At 38.5% G+C, this 23,013-nt stretch overlaps 1 protein-coding gene across 7 annotated transcripts in view; it reads right to left on the bottom strand.

Annotated features, from left to right (window-relative positions):
* Window positions 1–23,013, bottom strand: part of LOC121417465 (plakophilin-4-like) — an 86,381-nt gene that overhangs the window by 56,118 nt on the left and 7,250 nt on the right. For all 7 annotated transcript variants that reach the window (XM_041611182.1, XM_041611179.1, XM_041611178.1 and 4 more), the window contains exon 3: window positions 18,560–18,666. The gene's annotated coding sequence lies outside the window, so the exon portion shown is untranslated. The remainder of the gene's footprint in view (window positions 1–18,559; window positions 18,667–23,013) is intronic.

The following is a 23,013-nucleotide window of genomic DNA, read 5'->3' as shown; positions in this document are numbered from 1 at the left end:
GTTCATTCCCACTACCGACAAAATGTAGAGTGGACATGTAGTGCCCTGCTGTAGTGTGAATGTGGTCCTTGATGATGTCATGGAGATGGAGGTATGTGTACAGGGTGTGTTCAGTGTCGAGTTTCAAATTTAAACTGCAACATGAATCGTGATTGAAAACTCAGCACTGATCGTGTTTGTGTCCTGTGTTTTAAACACACTGTACACAAACACAATCAGCGCTGCACTGTTCAGTATAGAAAATACGAAGTTGCTTTTATGTTGATGATCTCTAAATTTCCCGCTTTCATTAGCGCAGCTTTATTTCGCAACTTGACCCATCACAAGAAAGGTCAATATGGCACCTGCTTGTGTAGGCTTCCACTGTGAGAGCTAATTTAAAGACGTTTCCAAACTCAATCACGTTCAATGTCGCATTCGCGATGCTGAAGGTGATCGCGTTGCATCTTTTTCGACATTTAAATTTCCCCCAAATCGTGATTTGAAACATGTTTACTTTTCCGAACGGGAATAGAGGACATTGAACACACCCTTTGTTTTTCGTTACAATTGCGTTTTGAAATCATGTTTTCAATCGTGATTCATGCTGCAGTTTAAATTTTGAAACTGACATTGAACACACGCTTTATAGTCAATTGACTCTCATTATAAAAAGCCAAGGGTTGAAGGGCAGGCAAAAAAATGATGGGGGGGGGTGAGCTACATGTACTTTTCCCAACATACTGCCTAAATCTGCAACATAAGAAAGCTTTCACTTTTCAATGAATTGGGATAGTCCAAGGGTACATGTACAGTACCGGGTACTTTTTTAGTTCCAAGGCCCCGTTTGAGCATTTAGGGTATTTTTTATTTATTTACTCTTTTTTTTGGGGGGGAGGGGGGTTGAAATCCAGGAGACCATGTGTGATTTTTGCCCCTGCCCCCCTACCTCAATCCAAACAGGAATGATGTCCATAATAATACTAGACATCAACAAGCTATTAACTACTCCTCAGCTTATATGTCACATGTAATAGCATTACGGCTGAAGAACACGATGATATGATCGTTTCAACAGCACTCCGCAATTACACATCATGATGGCCTCTTTATGAGTGCTACTATTCATGATCCCCTAAAGCTTGACTAGAAGCTGTTCACATTGACATTTCTTTGGATATCCCCTTCCTTTGAACTTACCAGAATACATTCATTTTCGGTTGTACATTATAGTTATCATTTTCATTCAGTTAATTTCCTTTCTCTTTGCCAAATAAACAATACAAATGCATATGTATTGGCACTTGCTTGAACAAATACCCCCCCCCCCCTTATTTCAATAAACACAGAGGCCTACTTCAAAAGTGGGCCTTCATATTTTCACACTGACTTGATTTTTCAATCACCTTATAATGATAGGGCTCAAATTCTGTAGGTCTATATGTTTGTTAGCCTTATTCTACTTCCACTGACATAGCAACAGTCATGGCCAATTGCATCTAGCCTAAGCAAATTGCATTGAAGAAGCTTTTGTTAACCTTTTGATCCCCCTTCCACCCCACCCCCTTGTTTTAATAATGCCACCATCACATCAATTGTAGTGCTCTAAACTCTATTAAAAGGGAGTTGATCTTTGGGCCAGTACAAACTGCTTCAAACCCATGTGATGTCTCCCCCCCCCCCCATTCCCTCCCATCTACGATACAAACTGGCAATGTGAAGAGGCCCATCATCTCGGTGTAAGTATACATTCATGAGTTAAGATGTTTAGAGAGGCCCTCCTATCATATTGCTATGTAAGGAGATGCTATTTGGCCCCCAGAGAAAGGATGCAAGCAAGCTACCACACTTCATCTACATGTACATCTTAGAGGCATTATCGTCACCCGTATCGACAGAGTCACGACTTAAAGCACAAATCGTCATGTCGGTGCAGGAAGGAACTTAGCAACCACACTTCCACACACCTCACCAGTGCAAAACGCCCTTTATACACAGTGCCCTTATGTGCACTACCAAGGGCGTTTCTGCGCGCATACAATGCGCATAATTAAAGTATGGTGTTAAGGGCGTTTCTGCACTGACAGACGAAACAGTTAGGTTTGTTGACTGTGCTCAATGCACATCATTAAAACCAACATTGATCTCCACAGTATCTGTACATGAAGGTCATACATAATCAAGAGAAAGTGAAATTTTACAACAACAAAAATGATGATTTTGCATGACACTGTGATAGACCTTTCTTTTTTAGGAATTTCCATTGAAATTTTAAATTGTCATCCACAATTTTATAAATATAAAGTCCCTGTACAGTAGTATAAAAAATTCTTGTCTTTTTTTTTACTCACGAACAGATTTTAATATGAAAGACCCACAGGCTCTATTTTCAAGCCTGCAGTACAATCCTATTGAAAAAAAAATAAATCCTATTTGGAAAAAACAGCAATAATCATCACTCTTAAAAGTTTTAAAAATAATGTGTTTTGTGGAAAATTCTACTTTGTGACACCTTTCAAAAGTTTCAACTTAAAACTCCTACAGGTAAATAGGATAAAATTGTAATTGTCAGCTCTGTACATCAACCCCATTAAAATGCAAGTTAACTTGACCTAAAAAAAGTCTGAATCCACCCGCATTTCTCCACCATGGGACCGCACCTTGTCTACACCTGTTCTTGACGTATTCCTTCCATACTGAGACAGCAGAGCATGATGGACACTAATCAATACCGCTAATGTAACCCACATTAAATGCACTGTATCTGTTTTACATTATTGACAGTTATGGGGGCCATTTCATAAAGCTGTTCGTATAGTTCCATGTAAGCCGGGGGGGGGGGGCACTCAATATGTAATGCATAGTGGGTATGTGCCGCGGAGGGGACCCCCATTTTCACACTCAAATTTCCGTTCCAAGGCACAGCATTTTTGCCTTGTTGAGAAAAAGAACAAAGAAAGCCGCTCCAAGGCATAGCATTTTCTTCTTATCGAGAAAAAAAAGAGAGAAATCCGCTCCAAAGCTTCGCATATTTTTCGTTACGCCGCTCCGATCGCATTGAATGAGCTGCAGTTTTGGTGAAAAGCGGCCGCAGAGCTCCCCCGGCGGAGGCGGCGCTAGCTGCATCATGCACACATGACCGTTCCATAGGGATGCATACGCACTCACACGCTGGCGATCCGTTTCAAGGACCCCCGTTTTCACAAACATTTGTCGTTCCGAAGCCCGTTCCGAGGACCCTCCTTTTTACAATAAGCCCGCTCCAAGGCCCCCGTTTTTTGTCTCGCCCGCGGCACACCCCGCCACTTTTTTGGTCGAGTGCCCCCCCCCCCCCCCGGGCATGTAAGAGCAACTTGAAAAACGACTGGTGATCCTTTCTTGTGGTAAAATGATATTCAACATTAAATGTTCATTGGTGATGGTTTTAATAGTGCAAGAAAGAATACCAGTCGTTCTTGAAGGAGTTCTTGACACTCATTGACAGTTCTGGGGGCCATTTCTTAAAGCTGTTTGCATGAAGTTAAGAGTGACTTTAGGAACAACTTGTGATCCTTTCTTGTGTATCACTGGCGATGGTTTACTTTAATAGCCTATACCACCCGTTCTTAAAGTCATTCTTCACTTTTAATACGAACAGCTTTATTAACAAGTGGAATGCCTCTGGCCGTCTCACGTGCATCACGCGGTTCAATATAGCAGCAGTGCTGACTTTTAAAACTACTCTAACTCGCACAAGATGTTCAGTGATACATGGTTACTCTTATGTCCACTTTTTATGAACTAGAGTTATGATGGTTATTCAACAAAAAACCCCAACATGGCCAATGTTCATTGGCCTTACATGACCTCTGACCTTGATCATGTGACTTGAAACTCGCACAGGATGTTCAGTGATACTTGATTACTATGTCCAAGATTCATGAATCAGATCCATAAACTGTCAAAGTTATGATGGTAATTCAAAAGATACACCCAATTCGGCCAAAGTTCATTGACCTTTGACCTTGGTCATGTGACCTGAAATGCGCACAGGATGTTCAGTGATACTTGATTACTCTAATGTCCAAGTTTAATGAACTAGACCAATAAACTTTCAAAGTTATGATGGTAATTCAACAGATACCCCCAAATCGGCCAAAGTTCATTGACCCTAAATGACCTTTGACCTTAATCATGAGACCTGAAACTTGCACAAAATGTTCAGTAATGCTTGATTACTATTATGTCCATGTTTCATGAATCAGATCAATAAACTTTCAAAGTTATGATGGGAATTCAACAGATACCCCCAATTCGGCCAAAGTTCATTGACCCTAAATGACCTTTGACCTTAGTCATGTGACATAAAACTCACGCAGGATGTTCAGTGATAATTGATTAACCTTATGTCCAAGTTTCATGAACTAGGTCCATATATTTTCTAAGTTATGATGACATTTCAAAAACTTAACCTCAGGTTAAGATTTCGATGTTGATTCCTCCAACATGGTCTAAGTGACCTTTGACCTTGGTCATGTGACATGAAACTCTAATAGGATGTTCAGTAATACTTGATTAACCTTATGGCCAAGTTTCATGAACTAGGTCCATATACTTTCTAAGTTATGATGTCATTTCAAAAACTTAACCTCAGGTTAAGATTTGATGTTGACGCCGCCGCCGCCGCCGTCGGAAAAGCGGCGCCTATAGTCTCACTCTGCTATGCAGGTGAGACAAAAACCTGACACAATCAGATAGAATGAATGTACAGTGTACGTCTGATTTGGGGGTGGGGTGGATTGAAGCAGAAACTGGGCCAGCTATAAACATTCATTTGTTTTTACCCTCTTTTCAATAAAGTCTGATTTGAGGGCAGAGAATGTCGTGAAACAGAAACTGGGCCAACTACATGTATGTAGGCCTTATAATCAATTTGTTATGCTCATCTTCCCGGCGGTTTCATCCCGTTTCATTTCATCCCTCTTTGGAGGTTATTTTCAACAAACCAAATATAGCCCAGGACCTATGAAATTGCATCCCTTATCCGAAATTTCTACAAGCTTTTTCCTTCATCATCCTTTCTCTTTTCGGTTAGTCTGCAGGCACCAGACCCTTGATTTTCACAATTCGCACAGTGCATAATGCAGGGTCTGAATTAGTGAGACTACAATCACCATGTAACGATGGCTGGTTCAACAGACAGGTTCATATTTAAGCCAGTTTATAGTTCCTTTCTGCGCATGATCAAAAGATTCTACGCATGATCAGAGGAAGGTCATTTGTACTAAAGTGACACGGTGGCTTAAAATCTAATGAGATAAGCACTAACGCTGATATCTTGATTATTCATATATTCTTTTGAATTGTGGTTTTCATTTACATCCACAACAAAACAATGCGTCCACAAACGACTGGTATTTCACAGTTTGCCAAGTACATTGTCCAACATGCTATGATATGCATTCAAAGTAGGAATACAACAAATACCTTCTTAAAGTGTTCATTGGTGTGCAATTCTAGTCACCCGGTCTATTCAATTTCTTCATCCTGCTATGTAAGGCAAGCTTACGTAATATCTTGCTTTGAAATCTGCCCATCATAATGAAAGAAATGAAAGGTCATTTGACCAAAATTGTCCATGAAGTAAACTACGAACTGGTCTATTCTGATAGCAGGTTTAATTTAGACTCAGGTTTAGAGTTGTGGTTTAAGTATGGAAAGCCATAACCCATAAGTATCAAAATTTTTATCAAGTTGTATGTTTCTTATGTTTACTGTGCTCTTTCATGATTCATCGATGGTGAAGACAATCATCTATTTATACTTCCTAGACAATTATGAATGATTTGAGAGCCAAATGAGGTGAAATATTATATCTCTACTGTTAGTGATTTATGTAACAATTGGCTAGCCATAATTAAACCACAACATTAAACCTGAGTTGAAGTTAAACCTGCTATCAGAATACGGGCCACAGGGTCTTTGGAGTCGAGTCTTCACACAAGACCTTTTACTGGTTGAAGTGTCAAATATTAGTCTGAGCTTGCAGACTACTTTTTTATCTCTTCACCTGTTTGACCTAGTCTACATGCACAGACTCAAATTTGACACATGAGAAAATTATGCCACGTCGAGAGAGTGAAGACTTCAATCCAAACTCTGTCTTTGAAGCTCATTTCATGGTATTCCACAGTACATAGGCCTATACGTGAATTTAGTCTCAATACTTAGACTGCATTAATATGCAGCATAACGTGGGCACGTCGTGGTGCAGTGGTCCCGACTCTCGCCTTTCAAACAGAGGGTCGTGGGTTTGAATCCTAGCCCCGGCACAATTTTCTTCAGCAAGAAATTTATCCACACTGTGCTGCACTCGACCCAGGTGAGGTAAATGGGTACCGGCAGGAAGTAATTCCTCAAAAAGCTGTGCGCACCAGAATCGGTAGACTAGCTTTAATAGCCGGGATAATATAGGAGCTCTTGAGCACCCAGCAAGGTGGATACATGCCCTATACAAATCCAATATTTTATCATTATTTAATATGTGAAACTTTAAAGGTCTGTGCCTGCAGACTACAGTACTTTGGACTCATCACCCTCGCTCCTACCTCACTCTCCTACAAGTTCATTTTCAAACAAACCAGAATAGCCTTGAAGATCGCATCCCCTCTTCCAAATTGCCTTGAGATGTTTACCTCCATCATCCCCATCTCAGCACGGATATAGGTTAATAAGCTCCAGGCGTTGCTGTTGGTACTACTTCTGTCTGTCTTGCGACTCTTGAAACAATGCCGCAGACGTCCTTGTCTGTCACTCAAGCTCAAATGGTCTCTGCCTGTTCCTCCTTCACCCGATTCTCAATCAATTCTTCTCTCATCTTTCTCATCATATTCAGCGGGTCCAATCTAGTCTGCATGGCAAACCCTCCGCTCGAGTTAAGGGTCTTAATGTGCAGCCTACTCATGCCTTGTGTACTAACAGCAAGTTTTGTATACATGTGCTAGTCTTTGCGTGGAGGCACACTTGTTGATCAAAGTTTCAATCAGGGTCTGTGCATGCAGACTAGGTCCAATCCTCATCTTCTCATCATCTTTATGACCTTTCCCATATAGGCTTTATAATCCTTCCTTCTCAACCCAACATATGAATATTATTTTTTTCATACATGAAGGTCTGTCATCGCATCAGGGCCCAGTTTAATAAAGAGTTGTGATTGAGCTGGGCCCCATCTTACAAAGAGTTGCATTTGATCTGATGAATTGCAACTATGGAAAGCCAACATATATTAAAATGCATGTTTGTTCAAAAGATTTTCTAGATGTAAATGTATATCCATGAATTCATTGATTTCTTGACGTTTTGGTGAGTTCTCCTTTTTTTAACAAAGGACATTTTGCAAATCTCTTTTAAAAAATGATATTTCTCCAACTCTCCCTTTTCTACATCACATACATGTACAAGCTCCATCATCGCATCCCAATGTCCCCCCACACCCCCACACCTCCTCCCCCCGTCCCCTTTCCAATATGCCCCCTGGCCCAGCCCAGCGCCAGACACACTGCTACTGGTTCTAAATCAGTCCCATCCCCGCCGGTTTTGAAGTCTAATGTCAAGCCGCAGTCATGCCATGAGCATGAATAATGCCAAGAACCCAAGACCGCATGTTGTGCTGATGTCGAACATTCTGATTTTGAATTCCGTACGTGATCGTGTACAACAGTCGAGTCAAAACCCTACATAGATGTGCCACAAACTTCCCATCGATCCAGTATAAATTATGTAGAGCCTACATACATGTACACCGTGACAGTCACGCTCCCAAATGACAAAGCCATTTGTCTATTGTCAATTGTTTCATTTGGGTTTTCACTTGGGTGGTAATGATAATGGCTTGGGCTACATGTAATTGCAATTTTCTGGTCTACTTGTATACATGTACTATTAATATGAAGTTCAATACAATTTTTTCTCTCATTACTTTAAAGCTCAAGTCCACCCCAGGAAAATGCTGACTTGAATAAATAGAGAAAAATCAAACTAGCATAGTGCTGAAAATTTCATCAAAATCGGATGTAAAAAAAGACAGTTATGACATTTTTAAAGTTTCGCTTATTTTTCACAAAACAGTGAATACACAACTCGGTGATTCAGTCAATGATGTCCATCACTATTTATTTTTTATTGTTTGAATTATACAATATTTCATTTTTTTTATAGATTTGACAATAAGGACCAACTTGACTGAACCATATAGTATCAAACAATGCTAATTCCACATGTTCAGGGCGGAATTAATCGTTGTATCCTTGACAATATGGAGAAAATTAGAATACATCATATTTCATATTGATACATATTGTTTTCAAATTTTAAAATGTCATAACTTTCTTATTTTACATCCGATTTTGATGAAATTTTCAGTTTTGGATTTTTCTCTTTTCATTCAAATCAACTTTTTGTTGGGGTGGACTTGTCCTTTAATAACTAAGCAGGAAGTTCTGTATCATTTGGGGCCTTCAAGTGAATGCATTTGAACTTGGAAACCCTTGCTGGCCATCAATACGTGAAGTATACCAACTGATATGATCTGGAATTCTGGATAAATAAAATGAATATGGTTGCAATTCCTTTGCCTCTTTTTTTCACGTTCAGTGTCTGGATAAAAAAAAGGTTATCCATTATACTTGGCCAAATAATGGCTCATACTGTCATGACATCAAACATTCATGAATACAATAGGTGGTTTCAAACCGCCTCAATCACAAGAATCCCCGTTAAATTACGAGAACTTTTTAAGGCTAAATAATACCCGTTAATTATTCCTGCATTCACACCGCCCCGAAACACATCCTTCGGGATAAGTTCCCGAAGTTACGAGCATGCGCAGTGTGGTCTGATAAGCAGGCATGGCGGGAGATTCAAAATCACTAGCCCAGCAGCCACCCACGCCGCCGCGCCCAACGACACGCTGGGATAAAAGTTCCCGTAATTTGCTTTCACATCGCCAAAATACCTGCGACCTTGGAAAAATCCCCACGAAAGTTCTCGTAATTTCGCCAAGTACCTACTATTTAGCGGGTATTTTCTTTCGGGGAAATTACGCGTAGTTTGCTTTCACATTACCAAAATACCTGGTATTTTCTGATCGGGGTAAATTTCCCGATCAGAGAATACCTGGAACTGGCGAACTTCGAGGCGGTCTGAAACCGCCTAATGTATCTACACATTATAAATCACAGTCAAAGTCGCTGCATGTAGCTGACATTTGAGTGTTTTTCCCACGCTCTCCCCTTCCATAACACATTTGGTCTGAGGATGTTTGTTTGTGGGCTCTTGGAATGCAAACAAGATGTTCCTCACCTGCCAAGCTTCTAGTCTAGCATCAAGGATAAATTAAGGTTTTTAATTAAATTCCATCAAAACAAAATTCAATTAAATACTATTCAATTTGATTTTGATTACTACCATGTACTGTAGCATGGACAATACAAATGCAGTGTTTACATAATTCAGAAATTAAACTTTCAATCCCTTTCGGCCTACATTGTGAATAATAAACTTATATTATTCCCCCCCAAAAAATATTGTATTGAACAATGTATGTTGATATGGATACATTATATACACATGTAGGCCTATATGTTGTGTACATTATCCAACAGAATAGGCCACCCCGCCCCAAATCCCCCAGATGCTGTTTGACACTATTTAAATCCACATCTAGAGGAAACATACTGATGAAAAATGGCACAATGGATGCCTACATATTTCAGCTGAGATAATGTTGAAAACGTTTTTTCTGTATTGTTTCGCAATTGTAATTCTGGTGCAATACAATTTTGAATGACGAGGCCAATTATTAGAGGTCTATTCTACCACTACCAAGAAACCAAAAACCATTTGTTTGTGGTCAGACCATCCTCCAAACAATGTGTACTACAAATACAATGTACTATTAATAAATACAGATAAATTCTTGAAAACTCAATGCAAACAAAGAATCGTGGAAGAGTAGCAGAGAGAGAATGGCAACATTACACGGATGGCTTGGTTTGAACGAAGAAGACGTATGCAGAACATGTATTCTATCTGATGTTAATGCATGCATAGCTAAAAGCTGAAATCATGCTCTAATGGAGAGATTTTGAAGTGAAAAGGCAAAAAATGAAAGGCACAATTATACATACAGTGGATAGATTGATACAAAGAATATGAAGAAGGTTGTACATTGTACAGTACATTGCTCATACCAGATACTGAAGGGCTGATGATTCTAAATTTATAAGCCTTGAAAAAAAAATTGTAGGGCCAATGAGGCAAGTATTATCCTGGCCTATGGACATGGTCTATCAATGGTTTTATCCTCATCTACAACATAGAGCGTTTAGCTGATGCATTTAATACAAACACATATTTTGGACCTAAATCCAATGAATATCCCATAGGCTGCTGTACAACATTTGCCATTAAAATTTATGAGACTAACCCCCACAGAAATTTTCAAGCTTGCGGCAAGCGTGCGACTACATGTAGCTTGCGGCGTGCTAGTAACTAGCATGCGGCTAGCTTAATAAGCGTGTAATATGCGTGCAGAGTAATAGTTAAGCAATCTTTTAATGAGCAGGGACTGTTCGCTAGCATGCACTCGCTTTAATATTAAGCGAGCGCCCTGCTAGTCGCATGCTAGTTACTAGCAAGCGGCACGCTTAAATTTCTGTAGGGGAATATTCAAAGGTGTATAGTGCCAAACTGCGCATGCGCGAATGCGATTGCGTGAATGAAAACAATGAAAGCAATGTGATGCGCAGCGTCCATGCAGAGTGCAATGATGTCACAATCAACTACACGTTCGTTGCATGTCAACGGCTAACTTGATCCCCATGAAGTAATGATGCCATAAATGTGATGTGATATATGGCTTGTTCAACCAAATTCCTCCCTCTTTTCTTTTTTTATGGGGGGGGTGGGATAGACGATGATTATAATGGACGGCTTAATTTCATGGGGTACCAGAAATATTCCACCCATTAGGGCCAATACTAGGTGGTTTCAGACCGCCTCGAAGTTCGCCAGTTCCAGGTATTCTCTGATCGGGAAATTTACCCCGATCAGAAAATACCAGGTATTTTGGTAATGTGAAAGCAAACTACGCGTAATTTCCCTGAAAGAAAATACCCGCTAAATAGTAGGTACATGTACTTGGCGAAATTACGAGAACTTTCGTGGGGATTTTTCCAAGGTCGCAGGTATTTTGGCGATGTGAAAGCAAATTACGGGAACTTTTAGCCCAGCGTGTCGTTGGGCGCGGCAGCGTGGGTGGCTGCTGGGCTAGTGATTTTGAATCTCGCGCCTTGCCTGCTTATCAGACCATACTGCGCATGCTCGTAACTTCGGGAACTTATCCCGAAGGATGTGTTTCGGGGCGGTGTGAATGCAGGAATAATTAACGGGTATTTTTTAGCCTTAAAAAGTTCTCGTAATTTAACGGGGATTCTTGTGATCGAGGCGGTTTGAAACCATGCACCTACTCATTTGCCTAAACTCGGTGGAAAATTTCTGGTATTCCATTCTGAACCATCCAATATTTTATTATAAATATTCAACATTGCCTCCCATTCATCAACAGGTTTTTATTTTATGGGTGGCAGCAATAGGAAGCTCCTTGGTAATACCAAATCAGCAAATGCATCTCATTAATAACACTGTATTTTGGCAAGGCTTGTCATAAGCATCATCAATCATTCCTACATGTGCATACATGTATAAAGAGGGAAAATTCATGTGCAGTGTATGTCCACATACTGAGAGAAATAATTCTTCCAGTTTATTTGACTTTTATTGTAGTTTCATGGGTTTTTCTCTCTCTCTCTCTCTCTGGTCTTTTTGTCAAAGTTTGATTTAGTTTTGACAAAAATGTGTATAAGAAAAAGATTTTCGTTCAGATAGAGGAAAGGACTCTTTATTTTGTTAAAGGTTTTTTATGTATAATAGTGCCTGTTTCAGTAAGGGTTTTTTTCATATATGACATCATGCAATGTGACATTTGAGGTTTTGAGATCGAAGGACCATTTCATGAATGCAAGTTTAATATCAGCAATGACAATTTTCATGTCATTATTCAACAGTTATAAAGCCAGACACCTGTACATCCAAAGCCATTCAAAACTGAGCTGTCAGATATTTGAATTCGTCAAATGATGATTAATGAACACACATTTGGACTCTGTGTGTACATGTCGTCGGCGGTCATCCAAACCAATGTATCAGTCAAGCAATGAATATGTTGTAAGGCTGGTGAACTATTATTTAGTGAAAATTATGGTAAACTTTGGAGTCCATTTTCTCTATTTTAATGGGTTCGCATCGCCGTATGTGTGATACAACGGTTCGGATGACCGCCGATGGTAGACCCTACTACTGACATGATTAATTACATTGATTATTTATTACAAATGCATGATCAGTTGTTAAATTCAGCCAAACGATCAATCACTAGATGCATTATCAGATTAAACATGGCTTTTGCCTTTTCATACAGTGCATCCCAGAAAAAAGGAAACCCGGATTCCCATACTTTTTTTCTTCAAAGGCAAATGAAATATATGATATCTAATAATCATATACCAGTAGTTCAATTATTCCTCTTTAATTTGATACCTTCATGTAATATGTAACGAACACTTCACGCAATAACGAGCAAAGCAAGTTAATGAGCAAATGAGCATTAATGAGCAAAACTACATGTTGGTTGCGCAGAAATATTGGACAAGATATTTTAGATTGGTTCGTCATACGGCGAACATGCTTATTTGACGATTGGCATTTCTTTCGTATTCTTTGTTATTGTTTCTCTCACTGATCCCTCAAATGAGAGTGGATTCAGATTCAAATGCAAGTTTCTGTCCAAATCGTTTCTGATACTAGTATATGCAACAGTGTAATTGTTTGTAATCTGTCATGCCTGAATGATTTGCTAAATTTTTTGGTTTCAAATTACTATGAGATTCCACTCTTACCACGAGTATCAAATTTATAGTAAAAACATACATGTATTAAATATTTCTGAAATCTTTCTCTGAAAACGGGTTTCCTTTTTTTGTGGGATGCACTGTTACATGTATTTAAGCCATGAAGTGTATATTAAGTCGACATGAAAGCATGTACATCGATTTGATTATCAGACACTGTAACAGTCGTGTAATGGAGTAAAATCAATAATCCATACGGGGGATATTATTAATGACTACAAACAATTGTGATTCATTCAGGGCCATTCAGACAAGCAAAACGTAACAGAATACTGACTTTTTAGTTTTTAGATTAAATATACATAATTTGCAAAACGATTAAAAAATAAAATAACTACATTAAAACAGGCCTATAATAATGCTTGAGCAACAGGAGGATTGTTTAAAATATCTGGGTAAACTCTCAACATTTTTTTCATTTAAATCATAGGGTCCACGCATAGGCCAACATGATGTATTTCCTCATACATGTACATTATGTAATTAGTCTTTATACAGTAAGAGCAAAATCGTGAGGAATTAGACTGTGGATACATGTAAGAATGAATTAAGTCATGCTATGGTATTAAAAAATCAGACCCCCCCCCTCCCTCCCCAAATGTACCCATGCAGAAATCCTGATTGTTGAAAAAATATTTTAAAAAAAACTTAAGAACATCAAAAAGTAGTCACAAGTCTGAGCAATCTCCACACACACTGCAGCAGAATTGCTGAGAGGAGCCATCGATGGCATGATTGTCAAGCTTAAATTTTCTAAAATGCACCTTGGCAAAAAGCACAAAATGATCAATAATTTGTCAGGGACACTGGTATTAAATGTGGGTGACACAATTAACAAGCCAGCTGTGAATGTTGTCACAATGTAGTGTCATAAGGCGGTTTCAAACCGCCTCGATCACAAGAATCCCCGTTAAATTACGAGAACTTTTTAAGGCTAAAAAATACCCGTTAATTATTCCTGCATTCAGACCGCCCCGAAACACATCCTTCGGGATAAGTTCCCGAAGTTACGAGCATGCGCAGTGTGGTCTGATAAGCAGGCAAGGCGGGAGATTCAAAATCACGAGCCCAGCAGCCACCCACGCCGCCGCGCCCAACGACACGCTGGGATAAAAGTTCCCGTAATTTGCTTTCACATCGCCAAAATACCTGCGACCTTGGAAAAATCCCCACGAAAGTTCTCGTAATTTCGCCAAGTACCTACTATTTAGCGGGTATTTTCTTTCGGGGAGATTACGCGTAGTTTGCTTTCACATTACCAAAATACCTGGTATTTTCTGATCGGGGTAAATTTCCCGATCAGAGAATACCTGGAACTGGCGAACTTCGAGGCGGTCTGAAACCACCTATATTCACGTGCAGACTGTTGTCACTTGACAGCTCAAATGCCTATTAAACAAAAGTGATAGGCTTGTATGTAGGCTAAAATGTACACTACCCAAGAACTTGGGGAGGGGGGCTGAAGGCTAGTACATGTACATGTAGGCTACCCAAGACCCGGGGGGGGGGGGTTACAAGGAATTCAGAGCGATTTCACCCCTCGAAATTCTAATAAGACTTTGAAAATTCCCATGCATTGCCATGTCTGTGCTTATCCAATGAGATTTTGGCAGTATAAAGTTGAAAAGTAGCCCCCAAAATTAAAATATCATATTTTGCCTGCCATAAAGTATGAGAGGGTCCATGTACATATAAACATACAAATATGTACATTGTAGTATATAGCCAGTCTTGTAGCAATGGATAGATTTTCAATGTTTTTGTTTTATTTTTACAATAATGGATGAGGTTTTATTATGTCCGATTGGCTATCAATCATTAAATTGGTGAAAGATAGAAGACCTTCCATGACATTGGCAGATTAAAGCCAAATGGCAAATATTAGTTTGTTGACCCAAAACTTGGCTTGTCAACATAGACATAATACAGAATTTTTTTCTCGTTTACAGTTTACACTATATACATGTAGGGCTCAATCTAATGTTAAGATGTGACTTGTACAATGTACCTCCCCACCCATGGAAAATTGAGCAAAAACTATACAGAACATGATATTGATACCAGCCCCTACAGAAATTTTCAAGCTTGCGGAAAGCGTGCGACTAGCTTGCGCAAGCCTGCGGCATGCTAGTAACTACATGTAGCATGCGTCTAGCTTAATAAGCATGTCATATGCGTGCAGAGTAAAAGTTAAGCGATCTTTTAGCGAGCAGGGACTGTTCGCTAGCATGCACTCGCTTATTAAGCGAGCGCCCTGCTAGTCGCATGCTAGTTACTAGCAAGCGGCACGCTTAAATTTCTGTAGGGGAGAACTTACAATTCTCCCTGGCTACAGTACACTGTACATGTACATGTATGTCCTTTTCACAACATACAGTACAGCCTCAATCAGCAACAGCTCCATTGCAGCGAATTCATTTTTTTTTAGGGGAAGGGGGGCCTTTTGAACATTTCAGTGGCAACAGGGGAAGTATTATGTCTACTTCTTGTACTGACAAAATTGAAGCAAATGAAAACTGACATTTCTGAAAGATATTTTTTTAGCACATACTGTAGGCTACATGTAGTGCATGAGTTCATGATACACTATGACAATGGTACCATGAATGATGATAAGTATTGGGTCATTTGATTTCTTCAAGACTGGACCTAAAAAAATTGAAAAAAAGGTAAAATGAATACCCTACCCATCATAGGAATTTGATCCTACAATTAAATCAGATAATACACTTGACCTCACGGTCCTCACCTATAAAATGCTGATAGGCATCAAGTGTTAGAAAAGATCAAATCTTCCACTACAATACAAAACAGTGAACTGCATGACATTGTAGTGGCTATAAAACAAGTGTCTTTTTATACAATACTGAGCGTTCTCGCAGATCTAAGTTTCAAATGGCTGGATATTTGAACCAAAACAAATTTGCCTCAAACAGTCACATGAACCTTGTACACCTGAGCCTTTATCTAGTCTCAACACCAGGGATCTGTTGCATAAAACTTTTTACCTGAGAAAACTCGGGTTGTTTTTACCAGAGTTTTTGCCATGTTAAAGTCAATGGCAGTAATCAGACTAACCTTACTGTAGTTTTCAGTTTTTACCAGAGTTTTCTCAGGTAAAAAGTTTTATGCAACAGGCCCCAGGACAGTACAAAGGGACTTTTAAAAATATGAGTGTACATGTATGTACATTGTACAGACTCCAGGATACATTATATGGGATGGGATGTACAATACAAGCCTACATACAATTACGTGTAAATAGGCCAAAATATTAAATGTTGACATAAATTTTAGGTTTTCTTCCAACTGTAATGAATGAAACCTGTACCGTACACCACGAGCCTATGTAAACTTTAAATAGTGAATTACAAGATCATGTATTGTACAAAGTGCAATTTGATTTTTTATACAAGTTTTGTTTAATACATGTGTAGGCTGATAGTGTGAAAATACTTGGGCAGTTCAATGCCAGGTTTTTAATACACACATGACACACATTCTGCACAAACCAGCACCCCCCCCCCCCCCCCTCTTATCCCCGTCACTGAAAAATGAGCTTTTTTATACTTTGTAAGTAAAGGTTACATTACTCTTCATCAAGTTGAAAAGCCTCTCCACCAACTGTCTCAATCAAAAGAAATTGCAAAGGTAATTCAAACACATTACGACAATCCATACAAATTGGCTTCCCATTCAAAAGCAATCTGGCTAAATGTTTCAGAGTTTACAGTCAACTCAGGCCTCAGCAACCTGTTTTACAGCCACAGGGGGTGAGCACTGTGGCCAGGGACTGTTGGATTGAAAATGCATATGATGGTGGGCCAGCCATATTGAAAACGGCCATATTGAAAACGCATCCGACTCCCAACCCAATGCCATTCAATAAATTGCGAACAACGTGAAGAATCAGCATGAGTACAATACAAGATGGATGGAAGGTGGATTTGGATTGAAGTTCACTGCTGAGTGATGGATGGGTAGTCTGATATCCAGACCTCTCTATTTACATAATTTGCGTTTTAATATGGGACATACATGTATGTATTACATGTACATGTACATACATGTTTGTGCACACTCACAGTCAAAGTTTTTGAAAATGTATCTCACATCAATTATCATCTTCAGCAAGAAGATGTTTTCCTTCAGCAAGAAATTTATCAAAACTGTGTTGCACTCAACCCAGGTGAAAATGGGTACCGGCAGGAAGTAATTCCTCAAAAAGCTGTGTGCACCTGAATCGACAGCCTAGCTTAGCCGGGTAATAATAATAGTGCAGGGCCTACCGGGAGAACAGTTTTCGGAACTGAAGTGGCTACCTGGGTAAATACATGTATGCCATTATTATCATTACTATCTTCATCAAAATTACAGTATGAAGATGAACAGAACAAAACATAAATATTGGAAATGGAGGTATTAAAAAAGAAATAAAATGTAAACGAAACTAGTGTACTTAAGTTATGGAAAGGGAGGTGCTAAACGAGAATAAAGAACTACAGGGGCGAGTCATGGGTGGCTTCATATACCGAAGTTCAGACCAGTCTAATGAATATGACCTGTGAATTACCTGTATACATTGCTAGTAATTCACAATGAAATATTGAAAAGGAGGTAGGGCTGTTTTTATGATGATTTTCAAAGGTTGAGTACAGGTCTCAACAAATGGAGGAATGAAGAATGACTTGGGTACGGCCTGTACAATACAGTATGAATACAACATAGCAAACCAAATGGGGTTCACTTTAAAGGGGAAGTTCACCCTGACAAAAAGTTTATTGTAAAAATAGCAGAAAAAATAATAAAAAATATTGCCGAAGGTTTGAGAAAAATTCATCATGTAATTAAAATGTTATTAGAATTTCAATTATTTGATTTGTGACGTCATATGCGAGCAGAATTCCTACACTAGCGAATGGTAAAAAATCAATGAAATGTCAGTTTCTCAAAAAAATTGAAAATGGTTTTCACTGTACCTTTTGTATATCAATAGACAAATCATTTCACACCCGATCATGAATAGAAAGCAAAATTAAGTCACCAGGAACCATACAAAATTTGAAATTCATGCATTTTATATTACATAACACATGGGGCAGCTGCTCGTTTATGACGTCACAAATCCAAAACTTTGAACTCTAATAACTTTCTTACTCTTTAACAGATTTTCCTCAAACCTTCACCAATATTTTTTACTATTTTTTCTGCTATTTTTACAACAAAGTTTTCTTCAGGGTGAACTTCCCCTTTAATATCACTTTTGGATAAAATCAACTTCAAGTAAAATCAAAGTATGGTATATACGCCTACAGCACACCATTATTAGCCCATTAAATTATTAAATAGACTAATGAATGCATGCATGTGTGTAGAGGCTACTGTCAATGTATGGATTTGAGAAAAAAATGAAAATGCGCAAGAGCTTGGTTTTGAAACACCAAAAAGTTGTTTTGATAAAGTCAATTAAAGTATGTATGGCACATAAAGGCAAATCGATGTAATGGCAAAATCAAAGGCGATGAATATTTTGGATGGAAAATTTTGATGTGGAATGTTGGAGCAAGACTTACTTTGTTTTTGGCTACTGAACGTAGCGGCAGATGGTTTACGGCAAAATTTGGAGCAGGGTCAGAGAGCGACTGTCGCTCTTTGGCAAACTTTGATAAAGACCAAGGTGCTGTTCAATATGAAAAGGACATGCAAATCACATTTTTTCAAGCTGAAGTTAATAATACACACAAAAATCAAACACAACAAAACAAAGTGTTGATTGATAAAACTTGAAATGAAAATTTCAATAAAAAATATTTTTTCTAAATGTACATGTAGGCCTACATGTAATAATGTACATGTACATCAAAACCTAAGCTCAATACACTGCACAAATTCAACGACCACCAAAACCTATAAAAATTAAACCAAATTCTGGTATTCATCATGCTCAAAGTACTGTAGCAGTATGCTGCAGGTCAATGCACAATTCAATTTCATTTTTCATTTTTTTCTAATTCAATTTTTTTTGCCTCCGACGAAGATTCTGCTAGGATCGAAAGCTTAGGCCCCTTTTAACTCTTTGATTTTTATTCATAATTATTCTCAAAATAGTATTTAAAAAAAATTGTATACACGCCTATTAAAAACTGCATCATCTGCTAAAATGGTGGAAGAAAATTACCGTCTGTGTGCAAAAAACATAGATAAATGTCAAATGAATCACTCAATATTTTGTAATATCAAACTTTATACTCAAATATTGCTTTTGACAAGTGACAAGTAATGGATGACTGTGGCTTTTGTTACAACCCATTGACCTGATGAGGTCAGGGGTCATCTGAGGTCGGTGAGTATCAACTGTATTGAGTTTATCCTAGTTTGCTGGGTAAATAATGCCCTTGGTCATTCAACACCTGTTACAGACAGAGAGGGATGCACCAATAACAAACAGTTCTTTATAAAAGGAAACCTCTCCCTCCACAATTAGCTTTATGGGAGAATCAAGTATATTTATGTACTGTACGTCATACATTATCATTCACCCTTTGCAAGCATACACAATTGGCAAAAAAAGTAAACAGCATCAATGCCCTTTTTACACAGGATTTTCTTAACCCCGGACTATCGCTAACCCCGTACTATCCTTAACCCCGTACTATTTTTTTTTCCTTTTCACACATGCCAAATTGTTATTGCTAACCCCGAATAAGGAATGCTTGCTTTTTACACACGAAACTCGCTAACCCCGGACTAGTGGTTTTTGTCGATCATTCGTAGTACAAGTGCTTCACTCGTACACTTTTTACACACGCTACAATTTCCTTAACCCCGTACTATAGGTGGGGCCAAATTGCCATTTAGCCCCACCTATAGTACGGGGTTAAGCTTAGCCCACTTTCGTTTTACACATGCGATCTTAACCCCGTACTATTGCTCTTAGCACCGCAATTGGTGGGATAACCCTGCTTTCTTGCAGGGCCAAATAATCCTGTACTATAGGTGGGGTTAGCCCACTTTGCAAAAACGCTGTGTAAAACGAAAGTGGGCTAAGCTTAACCCCGTACTAAAGGTGGGGCTAAATTGCCATTTAGCCCCACCAATAGTACGGGGTTAAGGAAATTTTAGCCTGTCTAAAAAGGGTATAATTGTATCCAGTATTTTTAATGCACATTCGGATGCACCAACAATACCGGTAGTTGTACAAGGGCGTGAGAGGGAGATTGTACGTGTAGTACATGTATGTCTGCATACATGTACATGTACACAGTATGATAGAGTAATAGCATTATATTGGAGCCAAAGTTTGCACCCTTCCCTTTGCATACAAAATCTTAAAGGAGAATGAAACCATTGGAACAAGATAGCTTGTGTGAGAACAGAAAAATCAAAGAAACAGATCAACGAAAGTTTGAGAAAAATCGGACAAATAATGAGAACGTTATGAGCATTTCAATATTGCGATCACTAATGCTATGGAGATAGCAAATTGGCAATGCGACAAAGATGTGTGATGTCACTTGTGAACAACTCTCCCCACTACTTTAGTATATATTTCACTTGAATTGCCTCTTTTTATCACATCTATCCATAGATCATGTGTTCTTTCTACATGAGGGCATGTAATACATATTTTTTAAGAATACATCATGGATAGAGAGTTTGTATCATCATAAGAAAAAGCAAAAAGAGACATTTTGAGGGTATTTTATAGTCCACCAAAGGGAAAGTTGTTCATCAGTGACATCACACATCCTTGTCGCATTGCCAATGGGAGGATCTCCATAGCATTAGTGATTGCAATATTCAAATGCTCATAACTTTCTCATTATTTGTCCGATTTTTCTCAAACTTTCTTTATTCTTATTCTTTGATTTTTCTGTTTCTACACAAGCCTATTTTTTCCAAAGGTTTCATTCCCCTTTAATTTGCCTTTGTAATAAAGTGAACCATGTCAAATTTTCAGGTAATTTTCTTTTTAATAGTGTGCATTACCACTGCAAAAATATCATTCCTTCATTTTCATGCACTTGTAAAGAAGAATTTGTACATGTGTGAATGATTTGTACACACAATACTGTATATTTTGTAATCATACAGAGAGAGGAATGTACACCTTATTTCACACAATACAGCTTTGCATTATTCCGCCCAGCATGAAAGGAAATTCTTTCGGGAATTAGCAGGATTTACCGCTTTGTAGACCCCACATCTTATGAACATATGTACATATATACTAGAAGCCCATAAAATTCTTTGAGGGCTTTGCAGATTTATCTGATTCAGAATTTCAGATCGAAGGATTCAGGAAGAAATTGTACAGTGTGTACACAATGGGTTTTTTCACAAGTGAATCTTTAATCATGTTGTAAATGATTGCTATTGTACATGTAATCGTGACTGTGATTAGCATTCGTAATTGCAATCATGTTCCACATGTAGTTTGATTTCACACGTGCTAAAATGTCATTAGCCTTATTTCCACTGGAATCATCATTCAAATTTAAAACATTTTTTTTAACCGTGTGAAAAGGCTGCATGTCCTATGGGCTACACAATGGGCTTTACACATGTGAATCTAAATCTTGAATCATCATTGAAAATGATTGCTAAATTGTAATCGTGACTGTGTACTATAGAAGTAGGCCTAATATGTACATGTACATGTACAAGGAATATCACTGTCAGCTTGGGTACAAATTTACATTACTAGCCTACAATACAGTTTCAGTATGCCTTCATGACTTTCACCCCTTGATTAGGGGCGCAGAATCCAAAGTGCAAAAAGGCCTCAGTATTGTCTACATTTCAGGTAGGCATACATGTACTGTGATGTACATGTACATCTTGTCAATCATGGCCCTACATGTATATGGGCTTTGCAAACAGACATTGAGACAAACATTGTTTAAAAAAGCTAGCAATACTCGGTCAGTACATGGATAGAATACTCCCCCCCAAAAAAAAAAAAAAACTTTTTCACGCAATCAGAAGCATTCATATACATGTACATGTACATGTAGATCTGTCAGTGTGTATGACCCTTGGGTGTTTGACACGACTGAGCGCATCTATTGAAATGCGTTGAAAAGGGGAGAGAAAGGGTGAATAGTGACACTTCACCTCATGCATATAAAAGCATTTCTCATTCACCAATTCAAAGACTGCACTCAAAAGGAGTGTGCCACAGTATACTATACATCATTGTATGCAGACCAGCATTTACTGTCTGCCTACAGAGGTCTCAAACCTACATTATATAGGCTTGTTAATACTTGTGCTGTTGTTCACCGTTTGATCCTTCACATTATGTTGCTTTCTATACATGCGCGCCCTATCATTAAAAAAAAACATACGCTGTACAGGCCTACTGTACATGTAGAAGCCCTTACATGTAGGCTAGGCATCTCTCTAAATTACACATGTACAATTGTACATGTAGTCTTTAACAGTAAAGTCCACCTCAGAAAAATGTTGATTTGAATCAACAGAGAAAAATCAGACAAGCACAATGCTGAAAATTTCATCAAAATCAGATGTAAAATAAGAAAGTTATAACATTTCAAAGTTTTGCTTATTTTTTACAAAATATGAACGAGCCAGTTACATCCAAATGAGAGAGTCGATGATGTCACTCACTCACTACCGTATTTTGGGGGGTTTTTTATTATATGAAATATTTCTATTTTCTCATCATTGTCATGTGAAATGAAGTTTCATTCCTCCCTGAACATGTGAAATTCCATTATTTTAACATTTTGTGCTTCAGGCAAGGAGGTTCTAATCATCATATTCGTAAAAAATTGAAATATTGTATAATTCAAACAATTGATTCAAATCAACATTTTTTTGAGACTGTGGACTTGACCTTTAACGATATTACTCTTCAGTATTTGTAATTTCTGAATGGGAATTCTTCTATCATGACACAAGAGATGATCATCCCATCCCCCCCCCCCCCCCTCCTTCCCAGCCAAGACAAAACTCTGAGTCTGAACTCTAGTGTCTCACCGCCCACAATGGTAGAATTCTT

The sequence above is a fragment of the Lytechinus variegatus genome, chromosome 6 (genome assembly GCF_018143015.1).
Source record: "Lytechinus variegatus isolate NC3 chromosome 6, Lvar_3.0, whole genome shotgun sequence".
NCBI classification, from domain to species: domain Eukaryota; kingdom Metazoa; phylum Echinodermata; class Echinoidea; order Temnopleuroida; family Toxopneustidae; genus Lytechinus; species Lytechinus variegatus.
This window is presented reverse-complemented; position numbering and strand designations above follow the sequence as displayed.